A 13,923-nucleotide genomic window follows, 5' to 3' on the forward strand; every position below is an offset into this window, starting at 1 on the left:
CCTCCCTCCTCCTCCTCCTCCCTCCTCCTCCTCCTCCTCCTCCTCCTCCTCCTCCTCCCTTCTCCTTCCTCCTTCCTCCCTAAAAACTCTTTAGCCTATCGACAGGCAGTGTTACAACTATAACACAGTAGCTCCTCAAATGAGCTCCACAATAAGTCTCCAATCGACTTTACGACCAAATCTGGGCAGCTACCTACTCCAATGAACTCTAGCCCTTTTTATGACAAGGCAGAGCCAAGCCAAACTGGGACAAATCCTTCCACTTTGACTGTGCTATGCCGACTCTTCAAGCGTCTAAATCACATGGAGAGAACAATTCGAATGGCACAAAGGCCATGTCTCAAATACTCCAGTTTGCAAGCTGCCGTAATTGCCTCCTCCAAGCGGATAGCTCCAGCACTCCTTCAGCCAAGCCTTCACCGGCAAGACAAACAGCTCCCGAGAAGGCAGCCAAGCTTACTCTTTGGCTTCATCTATGCCCTCCACCGACGGGCAGTCTTCAGTGCACAGACGAAGCACAGACGAAGAGCAGCCAGCAACGAAGCAAGATCACATGCACATCCAGCACCAATGAGGTAGAGAATGCAAAGCAACGCGTTGCCATGGCCATAGTTGCCCCGCCGCCATCATTGTTGCATCATAGCTTTCTCTCTTTCATCTCTAAGGTCCTAAACCTTAGGACACGTGGCAGCAGATAGCAAAGACATGTGGCAGATTGGATTTAACTAGGGTTAGTCAAGTAAACCCACAAAGGTAAATTCAGGTAAGGGCTTGGTCAGTTTTCTGCCATGTGGCAGATCAAAAGAAACTATGGTTAAATTAACTCAACCCACACTACACAATGGTTAAGTTTAGGTTAAGGATTGGTTAACTGCCACATCAACAAGTGCCACCTAAGCACAAAGGCCCTTGTGAAGCACAGTTTGAATTCTTTATGTGAATCCCTATTCCACATCATGAAAGGCCCCTCTTGATCAAAACTTTGACAAGCCGTAACTTCCAATCCAGGAAGAATTTGCACATGCTCCAAAAAGGAAAAGTGATTGCCTTTTTGAGCTCTACATATCTGTCAAGTCAGAATCATTGTATGTAATTAGACACTACCATTGAAGCAAAACAAACTTTGCAACAAATGGAAAAGCGACTCATGAATGCAAAAAGCATGCCAAAAGCACAAGTGTATGAGATGACCATAGCACAGAGCATGGCATCCACACATAAAGCATCAAGGCACATGGAAGAACAAAGCATAATGCATCAAGCTACATCAAGCGAAGAAGACAACGACATTGACAACATGCATTGAGAAGCAACAACCTTGCCACCTTCATCCCATATGTTTGTAAATCAAACCTAACCACCTGAGAGTAGCCATGTAAGCACCTAGGGGAGGATTTGATCTTGGAACTCACATCTCGCCACCTTGCAGTAGCCAAAGGATCATGACACCAAGGGGAGGTGTTGACAGTTGTGGTGCCATGAGCACATGTAGAGCAAAGGTATGAGTAAAGGGCAAGCTGCCACATGGCATGGAGGAGATATCCCACATGTGAGCAAGCATATGGATGTAAGTACCCTCACCTATAAAAGGGAGGTTCATTTGAAGTAATATCAATCAAGCACTTTGCACTATCTCAAGATTCTCTTTATGAGTCCAAGCTCATCTATCTTGGAACCTAATTGACTTGAGGTACATGTCATGAGCACTCTCTTCATCATGTCTCCACATAGGTTCCATCCACCTTAGAGTGCTCCATCGATCTTGTGGCACTCTAGTTTTGTCAAAACATCATTGGATGGAACACAGTGCACTCAAGATTCAACGCTTATTAAAAAATGTAACTTACGAGATGCTTTCATCAACTACATTGATTGAGTACGTGTTTTGACTCAATACGTGGCACTTAATTCATGTTACAGATATTCAATTTGCATGATAGGATAGTAGCTACTCGTATACTTGTTGGAGGCACTAGCATAGTGGTACTTCCCAACTGCAACTGCTTGCCACTAACAAAACAATGGTAGGTATTCTTTTACCAGTACATACAACAACAAGAGAAGTATCCCTTTCATCCCTTTACTTGTCATAGGCAAACTTGAATCTCCCTATCTATTAATGTTTTCCAATAACTTACCGAGTACTAACAAACTAATATGTTTAGCTAGTACTAACAAACTAATATGTTTAATGTAGGTGAAATTTTTTCTTGCCTTCAAGTAGAGCCACCCAGAGGTATAGATTCACCAAAGGGCCTTTAAGAAGTTGAAGCCTTACTTTGTGCACAAGCTTAAGGATGGGTACACTTGTTGTTGCATCACACATGTGCAAATGTCTTTTTTGAAGGATGTTACGATAGGTCTCTTTTGGTGTGCATGGAGTAGAGTGCAACTACAAATGTGAAATTTGTGGTTCGGGTGATAGTTGCAATGCAGTGTGAAAACTTTTGCAGGCATAACTATGCTTTGGGAATTCGTCCTTGCCCAAAAGCAATCTGTGCCAGCTACCATGCCCTTAAGTGCTTGATGGGACAATGCTCTTCATGTGGAGCAAGAAAAATGGCCCATTGCCCAAGGGAGGAATCATTTATTGCATGTACAGTGTGCATAAATATATTTGAGGATGTCCAAGTTGGAACCACAATTGGTGGAAAAAATAAAAAAAGGAAAGTTCTTTCATTCAAAGAGATGCAATGCAAGGAGCTTTTGGTCATGTTTAAGGACCACTTGAACAAGTTTATAAAGCATAACTTTGTCTACAGATGGCAGGTAGAGCAATTCAAGGAGTGTCTTGCTCGCTTCCCCGAAGAAGTGGTAGTATCTGTTATGGATTTTGCATAAAACTACACTTTCAAAGAACAAAATGAGATCCAATCCATGCATTGGCACTCCAACCAAGTGACAATCTTTGTCCAAATTATGTATGTGTGAATTGTAGGCATCGTCCACAAATACCATCACTTTTATATATCCGATGATAGGATGCATGACACTCTTTTTGTTCAACATTGCTTTATGCTCCATTATAAATGGCTGAAAGATCAAGGCATTCAGGTCAATGAACATTGGGTGTGGTTAGATGGAGCAGCCTCACAATTCAAAGAAAAGAGGCCTTTTTACTTCGTTCCTCGATATGGCACAATGGTAGGAATGAAAATGACACATAATTTTTTTGGTTGAGGACATGGGAAGGGTGAACACGATGGTGCAGGGGCTGTTCTTAAAGGCATCTCACTCATGAGCAGCTAAAGCCAAATGGTGCAAAGCTCCAATGTGCAAAGGACGTGCTATTATTTCTAAGAGAGACATTGTCTAAAGGGGCTACTGCCACATAAAGGCTTGACCCATTACCCGAGTGTTTTGGGAAATCAAGGAAGGTGATGTGGATAGAAGTAGGAATTGGGATTGTAAAGTTGTGCCTAATTCACGTGAGTTGCATTGTGTGTCGAGATCTATTCTTTAACAAATGGAACAGCTTTAAGGTGCAGGCAAATTTTCATGTTTTTGTAGTGCCTGCATGCAGGGCAAACGGAGGAGGTGTTCCAATACATCACACCTGCCCTTTTGGGAGTATGTTACCCTATAACCATTAGAAAATATCATTGAAGATGAGGACGAAACTGATGATCCAGCATTTGAAGGACACCATGATTGAGTGATGCACTTTGTGTTGGTGATAACTTTGCTGTTATAGCTCCTCCTAACAATGATGAGCTTGTGTATTTCTATATTCTAAAATGCACACAAGGGAAGGAAAAGATAGACATTCCACTTAAAGATGCATGGCGAAATGTTTGTGGTTAGAGGATTTTGGTACAAGCAAACTCAAGGAAATCCATATGAGTACATGCTCTTAAGATTGGAGCCTGAAGTCTTCATCGAGTCCCACCTTGTTAGAGCTATCAAGTTTCCAATGGAGCGGGAAGGACGTTGTGTGGATAAAAGTGAATTGTTGCATGCTGATGGGCAGGTGCAGAGCTTTGTACATAGCTAGTTGGTGGTGGCTATAAGTTATGGACACCCTCATAAAGGACTCTTCACTGATGTATTAATAGTAGATACTTCTATAGGGACTTTTGGGAGCTGATGAAAAGTAGTGTGGTTGCAGCAGACACTTGAGAGCAATTGGTGTGGGATGACATGCTTTTCATTACCGTTCTATGTCCTATTTTTATCTTGCCATGAGTGATTTTTTATTTGTTGCAAGTTGTGTGAACATCCATGTCATGGTCTGTGGGCTTCATGGATGTGCAGCTATATGTGGCAATCAAGCAATAAAAAATGTGCTAGAAGGTTATATGCAAATGTGGTGTGTCTAAGGTTGGAATATAGACACTAATAGCCATGGTATAAAGTTTGAAGGGAAGGGTGGAGAGTGGTAAGAACGCAAAGGTGACATGGCTAATTTTGAGAAAAGGAAGTGATGCATGCAAAGATACTACATAAATTAGGAAAGGTGACTTCTGGTCGACGAGCTAGCATGCTACATAAAGGAGGAAGGGAAGCTTCTCGTGAGGGAGCTGGAAGATATGCACATTGACAGCAACCAAGGGGGAGACACCGGGGAGCTTCATGAGCTCGAGAGGAAGGGAGAGGCTATAGGTATGGAGATGATTGTGCAAAGGGAGAGATGGGCAACAAGGGGAGAGCAGAGAGGCCTTTGGCTGGGGGTACGCAACGAAAAGGAAGGTTGATGGGAGAAGGAGCTTGGAGAGGAGGTGGCGACGCTACTGTAGCACTGGGGGTTGTTTATTTTAGAGCTAGGTCGCTAGGAAGGGCACCATCAATAGGAGAAGTGGGGAAGGGCCGTCGTGGATTGATGGTGTGGCGAGCGGCTATGAAGAGAGAGATGACATGAGCTCGTGGTGTAAGGATGGGGGCTACAGGAGGAGGGAGCTTCTGAGATAGAGGGGGATCGCACTGGTGAGTGAGGAGACTCTTCTTGATAGAGCAAGGAGGCTTGTAGTGGAGAGGGAGGGAGTTTGAAAAGACCATAGGAAGGAGCTCCATGAGCAAGGGGGGAGGCGTGTGAACTGAAGGAGGTTCTAGGAAGCAAAAAGTCAAGGGAAGCACGCTGGGAGAAGAAGTAGACAGGGGGATCATGACTGCATGCTGAGAGGGAGGGAGAACAAGGTAGTTGGCTGGCATGGTATGTGGGATGGTGGCTATAGGAGAGTTCAGGGTGATGATGCTTTCCTTCAAGAATTTTGTTCACGGTGGATACTCGGTGGATTTTTTAGCATAGTTTCGATGCAGAGATCAGCCACCACAGTGGAGCAAGTTATAGCAGCCATAGTGGGGGTTATTTTTGGAAACACTATTGGAAGTTCAAAGAGTAAGCTACAAGACCTTACAACAACTTTATGATAGGGTTGTGCATGAGCTTGCAGTGACTTTTGAAAGTAAAGCAGTCCATCATCGTGAGAGATTTCCAAACTAGAGTGGAAGTCCTAGAAACAGCCCTTGATGTTTTTGAGCTTTTAAGCAGCTTCAAGAGATGTTGAGGGAATGAAGGAAGGAACTAGTCCCCTTCAGGAAAAGAGCAAGGAAAGGAGCAAGGAAGGCCAAGCCTACAATCAGGGAGCTCAAAAAGGTGACTTGCTCAAAGCAATGTGGAATCAGCCCCCTGAAGGAAAGGAGTCCTTGAGATGTAATATGAAGGAAAGGAGTCCTTGAGATGTAATCTGAAGGAAAGGAGTCTTTGAGATGTAATCTATGTAATCTGTGTGTAATAATCTATTGCATTATTAATTTTCTCCAGGGTCTACTTGGGCAATGTATCTATTTTAGGATAACACCAAAGTGGTGGTTTTGCTTGTATTATTATGTGGGTCAACGTTTGCTTGGGTACAACCAACCGCTACACCCAAAAATTAAGTGCCACCAGCATGGTGGTTTACTTCTATTATTACAAGGATAATAACTTAATTGCCACTAGCACAGTGGTTGGTCACCAACACGATGATTGGTTGCACACTAGGAATATAATAGCCACTAGCGCAGTGGTTTGCTTCTATTATTATTATTACAAGACAAGATGAATGGCATACAATTCATTCATTTAGGAATTTTGGATTAGTTATGGGATTTCATATTTTTCAATGTAAGTGCAGTTGTTAAGATATATACATATAATAATATATGTATATGTATATATATGCAATATTATAATATCTCCAAAGTGAGTGAAGTGATGTTTTCTCAGCTATGTGACTAGATAGTGTCCTTTGACAGGCCAAGGACCATAATGCGAGACAAAAGATTTTGATTAAACAACTAATATGAGACTAAAGACTGCGATTAGACAATCAATGTGAGATCAAAGATATCGATTATTAAACAGTCGAATGATGAGAGGTGGACATGTCAGGTTGTATGAAAGAAGAATGAGAAGGCCTGGCTCAATGAACTCTCTCCCTATTTAAGTGCAGTATAGATAAACTAAGAGCCCATTATGAAATCTAGCCCCAAAACTCTATACACCGATCCACCTACTATAAATCTATGGGATACCCAAAAGACTTTGGAATGCTCATGTTCTATCTGAGAACAATGTTGGATGACCTCCTCACAGAAACAGACCCAGAGAAGGGGGAGGAAAATAGCTTACAAGGAGGACATGCTTCACAATTGGATTTATGACTTGGAATTGGCAAAGATGGTGAATATGAATTTCACTAGCTATCATTTTTCCTACTCCTTTAAGGTACTTGTCAAGCTCATGATGTAAGTTTCTTTTGGCAGGACATGATGGCGGCACAAAGTTTTATAGAGCACCAATACCTAAATGAAGATAACCCCGAGCAAAAGGAGGAGCTACTATGGGTGTACAAGTCGACAAAACAAGCAAGCAGGAGGTTGGTGGCCTGAGTATGTAATGAGGTCTGGAATAGTTTATCATACTGGCCTAAAGAGCTCGGAGATTCTTGCTACAGAGAGGTTGATAAGATAGTCAAGGGAGTTTGATATTTCCTTGAGCCATAAAATGTCATTGTATTTTTGAAAAGTAAAAATCTTGCAGGCATTTCTTGGACTTGTGGACTTTCTCAGACTACCATCATCCATGATCTATGGTGCTCATAATACCTGATTTTGTGTCAATCTGCTTCCATGTTAATACCTAAATGTTTTAAGTAGCCCGGTGGTTGAAATTCGACAGTTAAAGATAACCAGTCTAAAGGGGACTATTTTAGTGTAGCATTGTGCAATGAATTTTAGGATAGCATGGCAGTAGTGTAGGATAAGTGGTCACCAGCACGGTGGTTGGTTGCTAACTAGAATATTAACAGCCACCAGTGTGGTGTTTTTCTTCCATTATTACAAGATGAATGAATGTGTGGATTTGTGGATTCAGTATGGGATTTAATTAAACCAAGACAATGGTTGTTTGGGATATACTAAAAACAAGCATGGGATTTATTGTTTGGGATTTACAAAAACAATTTAATAAAACTAGCGCAGTGCTTGTTTGGGATATACTAAAAACAAGCATGGGATTTGTCATTTGGGAACAAGTGTGGTGGTTAGTTTGGGATTTACTAAAAGAAACATAGTCTCAAATACATTTTCCATTTTCTAGGATCAGTGGAATATTATTTCCTTACAATGAGACTACATTAATACCAACAATGATCAATGTTTTAAGATGACCATGCAGTAGTCCCACTAGTTTGGATTCCAAATTTTCAATCCATTTTGGTTTTCAACAAATCAAAAAGAACTTATGGAGCGTGCCCTCAAATGGGTGCACATCGCTTTAGCACAGCATGGTCTATTGGTCCATGCCTAATGTTCTCAATGCTCATTTATGTGTGTCCTTGGGTTGAGGAGAATCTCACGTAGTGAACTTTTGAATATTACTTGGTTGCATGATGTACATAACAAAATTTTGATATTTTTAAATAAATTGCTATATCCTATAGTCCTCTGGATGCATGTTTCACATGCAACATAGAACTTGTAATGCTTTAATGGTCTCGTTCCAAATCCTTATTCCATAATCTTTTGGTCTCATGTTCAATTTGGAATGTGTACTATGACTTGAAGACAAATTTTGCCGAATTCCATTGAGCAATGCATAAGTTATGGGTCATGCAAGATACCTATATACAGAAAATTCTGTGAACCTCACCAAAAATGGCTACACCCAAGCAAACAATGACCCTGTACCAAATATTGTAAACACTTTATTTTGCAAAAAGCAGTTCTATTGTAGTCCTCATACCCATCGGGGTTGTTAACAATATGTTGTATTCAAGACAAATTTATGTGTAAGCACTCCTTCTTAAAGGAAACCATTTTTGTCTTGTCAAAATATAATTTTTTTAGTATATGGTTTTTCAGAATATGTAATCATCCTTATCAAAATATGGTTTTTGTCAGTATTTTCATCTGAAAGTATGAAATCTTACAGATTCTAATATTACTTCCAAATTCCACACACAAGGCATGACATATAGCACGACGATGCACATAATATAAAAGATTTAAAAGTGACATCATAATTTTAGGCTTTTAAATATGAAATGACATCCTTTGTAATCAGAAATCCTTTGCGAGATATGTGGGGTGATGTGGAGAGAGGGCGGGAGAAGCGGCAATGAGTGGCCATGCAGAAAAGCTTTAAATGTTGGGTTTACATTTCAAATGGCATGTTGTCCATGACATCTTCATCCATTTTTAAAGATATTTTGTATATTTGTGTGTCCCTGTCCATAATCTGCATAGGAATTTTAATGCTTTGCACTGGATGTAAGTACATTAGGACCTCATGTTTATGTATGAGAAGGTGCTAACTATAGTCACCAATTTTTTCATAGTACAATCCCTTGACCACATGGGAATTTGCTGCAATAGTGCCACCCCATCTGTCTTTAGTTTTGTTAATGATTTGACTCTTTACTTTGGTGCATTTAATAGCATAGAAGTCAACACCTTCTTCATTTTCTAGCTCTGAATTCATAGCAAAATTGTTATCCACACAAAAAGCATCGCTCAAGCTGTCAAAAGGTTCATTCATATACAATGATCTTCTCTACTTCGTCATCCTCACTTTCATCTACAATGGGTATGATTGTGTGATAGATCCATGTCTTCACATATGATTTGCTGATGCATGTGTTGTAGTTACCTTGCATGTAAGCATTGCAATAGCATGATAGGCTTCTTACTCTTAATGCCTTGCCATCCTCTTTTGAAAACCCTTGAACATTGTGCAAGGAGCGAGTCTTCTGAATGGCTTTATAATCCCATTTGTTGTCTCTACAGACCTCGCCATCTTTGATCTCCCAAAACACCCTTGCACCATGGGACAAGTTAGCTCTCAAGAAGGCCACAACATCTGCATCACATTGTAATTTTGTCCCATTTATCTTTAGTTGCTCATCTATTAAATCTCTCTTCACTACTGCACCCGCCTCATCAAGCTCACCCTTACCATGTCCGAAAGCAAAGAAATTGATCTTTATGTTTGTGAGTCCTACAAATCTGACAACAAAGTAAAATGACCTTTTAGCCTTGAACTAGGAGGCAGCACCATCATACCAAACTAGTGCTCTGATAATAAGAGTTCTTGCCCCTGTAGCCATCCATAATGCAACATAAAGCAATGTTGAACAAAAAGAATATCATGCACTCTATCATTTGAGATGAAGAAATGCAAGGTCTTCTACACATCTACTCCATGCCAAGTATATGTGATGTGACAAGAAACTAGTCATGTATCCAACTTGCAGATACCTACTTTGTAGCCATCTTGTTCATAGGTGGCTAGTTTGTAGCTATCTAACTAGTATGCTACATGATAGTATGCAGTTACCTAGTTTGCACTATTTGCCCTTGAGGGGTCCCGTTTCATGTTGATATGGTCCTTGAGGGGTCCCCTTTAGCGGCAAGTGTTGTATCGACATGCCATATATGTCCAATGCATGTCTATATGGCCCTTTCCCCTAGAGGGGACCCCTCAAGGGCCAAATCAACAATTGCACCACTCTATATGGGAACTTGTTGACAGGTCCAGCTACCCAACTAGTATTCAGCATAGCAGTAGGCAATTCACTAGTTTCCACTTGGCTTGTTTGAAGCTAGCTAGTTTGAAGTGAGCTAGTTTGCAGCAAGGTAGTATGCACCAATCTAGCATGGAACCCTAAACCATATCTAACGATGATCAGATATAGAAAGGAATGCGTATCAACATGCATTAGATTAAGACACCAACATGTAAACTTGGAGATACCTACTTTGCAGCCATCTTGTTCATAGGTGGCTAGTTTGCAGCTATCCAACTAATATGCAGCATGGGAGTATGCAGTTAGCTAGTTTGCACCATTTGCCCTTGAGGGGTCCCCTTTCAAGTTGATTTGGCCCTTAAGGGGTCTCCTTTAGGGGCAAGGGCCATGTCGACATGCCATATATGTCTAATGCATGTTAATATGGTCCTTGCCCCTAAAGGGGACTGCTCAAGGGCCTTTTCAACAATTAGGTAGTTTGAAGCTAGCTAGTTTGCAACAAGTAGCTAGCTAGTTTAGACCTAGTTTACAGTTAAGTAATTCATTAGCTACCTAGTTTGGACCCCTCAAGGGCCTTTTCAACAATTAGGTAGTTTGAAGCTAGCTAGTTTGGACCTAGTTTGCAGTTAGGTAATTCAAAGCTAGCTAACGACATACTAGTTTGGACTTAGTTTGCGGTTAGGTAGTTTGAGCTAGCTAACAACATACTAGTTTGGATTAGTTTGCTAGTGCCTAGATAGGTAGTTTGGAGCTAGCTAGTTTGGATCTAGCTAAATTCATACTAGTTTAGACTTAGTTTGCAGTTAGCTAGTGTAATTTGGAGCTAGCTAGTTTGCATATAGCTAGTTTGAGGGTACATAGTTTGGATCCAGCTACTTGGACAAACCTAGTTTGCAAATAGTTACTTTACATTTGCATCCAGCTAGTTTGCAAGCTAGTTTAGCTACTTTGCATTCGCATGCAGCTAGTTTAGCTAGTTTGCTAGCTAGTTAGGGGATATCTAGTTAGCAGGTGCCTAGTTTGGAGATTCCTAGTTTGTAGATGGCTAGTTTGTAGCCGGCTAGGTTGTACATAACTAGCTATTGGCAACCTATATTGCAAAGACCTGTGCAAGAGAAAGCTAGTTTACAGATAGCTAGTTTGTAGCAACCTAGTTTGTGGTTTAAAGCTACCTATTTTGGAAGCTACTTTGTGGCTACCTAGAATTGTGAAAGCTACTTTGAAGCTATCTAGATTGCAGAGACCTAGCTTGTATACTACTATGAAACAACCTAGTTTCAAGAAAGATAGTTAGTAGCTAGTAAATATGAGGACTTTGCAGTTAGCTATTATGCAACTCATAATCCATGTAAGTACTATGTAGCAAGCTAGTACGTAGTCTACAATTTGAAATAGTAGATAAGATAGTGCCAAGATGATAGGCATGAAGACTAAACCTGAGGTATTTCAAGGAGATGTACTGGATTTTTCACATATGATTTTGTTGTCACTGTTTTACCCAAGTGCAAGTTCCGAGGGTGTTGGTCACGTAGAGTCAAGTCATTGCTCGTTGTAGCATAGGTGTTCACAAGTGTAGCATAGGTCCTCGGGTTGTGTTTCAGTGAGAGGTGTAAGCATATCTCATGCACGCATGAATGAGAAAGAGGGCTCGATCATAACAATTAATGGAGGCTCTCACCTCCATGAGAGTTCAAGGGTTTTTGCGGTTCAAAAGGGGGATAGGATTGAGAGAGATAACTAGGAGTTCCAAGGTTCAGAGTGGGTTGCAGGGTTTAGGAGGAGTCCAAGGTTGAGGAGTGGAGAGCTGATAGTGTAAGAGAGAATGGATGCAATGGAGATCGATCACATGAACACAATAGTGAGCTTGAACATTGAACTCCAAAGAGTGGGAGCTTCATTCCATTGAGAGATATTTATAAATGTTGGTCTCTACACAATCCATAGGTACCTCCGTGGTGGGACCTCTTTTGTAGGAGACCTTTTGGACAGGAGTCCCTCCACTTTTGGGGGGGACCTTTTGGGTCTCTACACAAAGTGGAGGGACCTTTTGGGTCTCTACACAAAGTGGAGGGACCTTAGAAAGTGTAGGCTTTTAGTCTCTCTCTCTCTATAGATTTAGTCTTTCTCTCTCTAGATCCTGATTTTGCAAGTATAATTGGATCTTTTCTAGAGAGGATTTTGTCTATCCTCATCCTTTAAGATTTATCATACCATCTTTCAAGCTCAAGATATTACAAGCAGAGCTTTGCCACCGCTACTCTACACACACAATGCTCTCATAGTTGTTGTCATAGACTGCACTTGACCCTTGTTGCCACAGGGTTAACAACTCCCATAGACCGATTTGATTACCCATCCTTGGGTTATGGTTGGGTCTACAAATAATGTTGTGCTATGGTTATCTTTACCCAATGAGTGCCTATAGGATTGCCAAGTCATTGTCATTCTCTGGAATCTGTTCAGATTGTTGCCCATCCATGCTATCCACATTGAGAGTAGGTGGAGGGTCTAATTCCCATTCTAATGATAATATCAATGTTTCAAAGTCCTCTATATCTTGTGTTGAGAGGGGTGTAGAGTCATCCTCTTTCTCTATCGCAAACCCAATTATTATGGCCAATAGATGGGCAATGTAGCATTTGCCATTATGCGTAGTGGATACATAATTGGTTAGCAGCAGCAAGGATATGTGTTGAGCCTAGTCTTGTAGTTTTGCTCTACCAAGGAGTGTAAGATATATAGTTTTTCTCTCTTGTATGATTGAAAATGTTAGCCAAAAACTTAGCTGCCTCTTTGCATATGAAATCCAGAATCATATCATGGCGTATTCCCCCGCTTTGTGACTTTGTGTTAGGTGGGAATAAATCCTAAATTTCAGAGAATCTTGCATCCAAATGTTTCTTTGGATATTCTTCTTGTGGCTCTGGAAATGAGAAAATTCCTGCATAGTCGATCTATTGAGGTAGATCTATAAGGGCTTTTCTTTATATGTTACTATGCCATACTTATCTTTCTCCAACTCTCTGCTTTTATATGATGTTATGAATTGACAAATGTATTCTGTCATAGCAGGTGTTGGTAAGAACGATTTTAGCTTCTACCTAGTCCCTTTGGCTGCAAGAAGTTGTAAGCATCAGGTGACATGGTGAACGTTAAGACTCATGGCCATACAAGTTGTATTGTTCCATCTATTGCTAGTTCTTTGTTGGTCTAGTCATCAAGGTGTTCCGCACTTGCATCCTGCATAGTCAATTGCTCTGCCTCAATTTCTCTTGCCTCTAGGATTCTTTGGTTCTGTGGCATTTCTTATTGGCATGTTGCATTTATTTGCTCATCAGTATCACTATCTAAGACCACTAGCCTTGGTCATTTCTTCAAGTTGGTGATTTGAAAAGGGCTGTTGAGGTTGAGGCTTGGGCCGTTTGGCATGGTGTCGCTTTGTCGATGGCATTGTAGGCCTTTTTCCCATCTTATTGGATTGTCTTCACCCTAGCATTGCACACATGAATCAGGTCCCAGTTTAACAGTTGCCAATATAGTGCCATGTGCTAAGAGTGCATGTTTCTTTTGTGAGTGGCTAATGCATTTTACTCTTTTTGATGAGGGTGCCATGTGTGTGGATCAAAACGAGTATCTCTTGGGGATTTTATTTGTGCAATAATTTATTTGTGGTGCTCAAAACGTGTGGCTGCACTATGCATGACTAGTGAGGTGGGCATTCCTCCTATATGCTTAATTTGCTAAGGGAATCATAAGGCAGCTAGGACACCTATGAGCCTTAGGTTGAAATCGATTGAAACTACCTATGTGCGAAGGCGTACATATGCTAGTCCTAACTATGGAAGACTTGGGGCTCCCAAATCTTCATTATTGTTAGGAATGGCTTGCATGTTGATGTAGTAGCGCTTCAGTCGGC

The 13,923-nt window shown here is 41.0% G+C and overlaps 1 pseudogene; it reads left to right on the forward strand.

Annotated features, from left to right (window-relative positions):
- Positions 1-275: 275 nt before the first annotated feature.
- Positions 276-3,249, forward strand: LOC147900919 (uncharacterized; annotated as a pseudogene).
- The last annotated feature ends 10,674 nt before the right edge of the window (positions 3,250-13,923 follow it).

This window comes from Dipteris shenzhenensis, chromosome 6 (genome assembly GCF_047967505.1).
Source record: "Dipteris shenzhenensis isolate YYH24624 ecotype China chromosome 6, Dip_SZ_1.0, whole genome shotgun sequence".
NCBI lineage: Eukaryota > Viridiplantae > Streptophyta > Polypodiopsida > Gleicheniales > Dipteridaceae > Dipteris > Dipteris shenzhenensis.